The sequence below is a fragment of the Pinus tabuliformis genome, chromosome 7 (genome assembly GCF_031772625.1).
Source record: "Pinus tabuliformis cultivar Carrire ecotype Pingquan chromosome 7, CPIR1, whole genome shotgun sequence".
In the NCBI taxonomy this organism is placed as follows: domain Eukaryota; kingdom Viridiplantae; phylum Streptophyta; class Pinopsida; order Pinales; family Pinaceae; genus Pinus; species Pinus tabuliformis.
Genome location: NC_142293.1, coordinates 1575972358 through 1575974827, shown reverse-complemented (window position 1 = coordinate 1575974827; position 2470 = coordinate 1575972358). Strand labels below are relative to the sequence as shown.

At 40.9% G+C, this 2470-nt stretch overlaps 1 pseudogene; it reads right to left on the bottom strand.

Annotated features, from left to right (window-relative positions):
* Positions 1-386: 386 nt before the first annotated feature.
* LOC149254090 (L-type lectin-domain containing receptor kinase S.4 pseudogene) lies at positions 387-1664 on the bottom strand (annotated as a pseudogene).
* Between the last annotated feature and the right edge of the window lie 806 nt (positions 1665-2470).

The following is a 2470-nucleotide window of genomic DNA, read 5'->3' as shown; positions in this document are numbered from 1 at the left end:
GAAGAAATTTTCCTCTAAATTTACAATCTCTATTGTATCAGATAATCAAGCCATTTGCTGAGATGAAAAACTGGGTCAGCTGAAGAAAAATCACTACATTTTGTTGCATCAAATACTCTTTGAAGATTAGTAAAACTGCACACAGTTTGTCTACACTCAGCAATCATAGATTTCAGATCTGTTAGCCTTTTTTTCTGATATATCAAAAGGAAAACTCCAAGCTATGTATCTCTGGAACTCCAGCTCTTAGTCTGTTTGAAGAGGAAGTAACTCATCATTGACCAGTCCAATAAACAAGAAGACATGGATCATGCACCAACGGACCAAAATAAATATGTTTTTTCAACAACAGTTACTCCATGACTTGTTTTAATTACACACACCTTTCAAGCTGTTGCTGCTAACTGTGAAAGTGGTGATGTTCTATCCGGTGTGAAAACTAGCCTACCATCTGAGCTTCTGTTAGGATGTGAGATAGAAATAGATGAACCATGCTTGTGTGAAGAAAATGAAACAATGAATTCATCAAGATTTTTAGTTCTTGTAGGTGTGTCTGCCGAAGGAGGTTCAGAAGGTGGCACAGGATGTGCTTTATCGCCTGCAAGCATTTGCACTACTTCTCTCATACTAGGTCGAGCTTCGGGATGAGGATGGGAACAAAGCAAACCCAGTTCAAGAACGAGCCCAACTTCTTCAACAGGGTACTCATTAAGAAGTCTAGGATCAATTGCTTCCAAAAGCTTTCCCTTGGAATGCAACTCTCGAACCCAGTCAACCAAAATTAATTCTTCGGGAGACATCTTTGGCTCAATGGGTCTTCTTCCACAAGCCACTTCAAGCAATAAAGCCCCAAATCCGAACACGTCAGTGCTTGTTGTGGCCTTACCAGTAAGAGGAAGCTCTGGAGCAAGGTATCCAGTAGTTCCAACTACATGGGTGATGTGAGGATTTGAACCATGTTCATATAAACGAGCAAGCCCAAAGTCCCCTAACCTGCCATTCAAATATGCATCTAATAATACATTGCTTGCTTTGACATCTCTATGGACTACTGTCTGCTCCCATTCTTCATGAAGATAAAGCAAAGCCAAAGCAACCCCTTTCAAAATTGTATACCTCTGCGACCAAGTCAACATATTCTGTGTGCTCTCAAACAAGAGCTTGTCAAGGATACCATTTGGCCTGTAATCATAGATAAGCAGAAGCTCTTCCTTATACCGACACCAACCTTGAAGCTGAACTAAGTTCCTGTGCCTCAGATGGCCAATGCTTGCAATCTCTGCAATAAATTCCCTCACCCCTTGCTTGGATTCATGCGAAACCCGCTTCACTGCAACTTCTCGCACAGTGCTGGGAATAACGCCCTTATAAACCCTGCCAAAACCTCCAAACCCCAGCAGCTGTTTGTCCCTAAATCCCTTTATGGCCACTTTAAGTTCACTGTAGGGGAATCTATGAGGACCATATTCAAGCTCCCATTCTTCAATCACCTCACTCTGTCGAATCCCCCTAATAAGTTAAACTGCTGCCAGACTTGCAAGAACTGTGATACTTATGGTAGCTATGGATACCTCAACTATGAACCTTCTAGTCTTCACCATAGAATTTGCAGATGTAATCTGAGGAAGCTTTGAGAGTTCAAGGTCCTGTGCAGGCCCATTCATCCTGAAACTAGTATTCCTAATTGAAGTCACGCCTGTTGTTCGTTCACGCCTATTGTTCGTTAAACTAGTTTCAGAAACTAGTGCGCGGGTGACAATTTGAATGGAACAGGAATAAGGAGCTCCCGAACAATACACCGCGGCTAGTCTGTCAGGGGATGTCAGGCCCCATTCTCTGCATCCGAATCCGATATCTTGTCAGGCCCTGGCAGGGAATGTCAGGATTGCCAGGGAGGGTGGCGGAGAAGCGGAGAAGGAGGGTGGCGGAGCTCCGAGAGGGTGGTGGAGGGTGAAGACATTCCCGGTGGCCTGAGCCGGACGATTTTCCGGCCGGTGCCGGAAAACGGGCCATTCTACCACCTAGGTAGACTACTCCATAAATAAGGCGCACTTTCAAACCATTTCTTATTACTAAAAAATAATAAAAAGTAAAGATGATATTATTAATTGCTAAGAATTAAAGGATTGTTTCTAGAATTACTTGTATCCCTTCTTTTATGTTTCTGTTTCATTAACTCCTAAAAGTTGGATGGAGCAAGTTGATCCTGGTATAGATTTATATTCTATTTGAATTATTGAATATAAGAAGGTAAAAACATAATCAATCAACTATAGTAAAATAGTTTAATATTATTATTAAGCAAAGAAACTAACTTCCTTGCATTATTAAGAGAGGAAACTATCTTCCTATGACTTATTATTTAGAGAGGAAATTAACTTTTCATATATAGTATTATTAAGAGAGGAAACTAACTTTCTATATAGGTTATTGGATATGAAGAGGTAAAAACATAATCAACCAATTATAG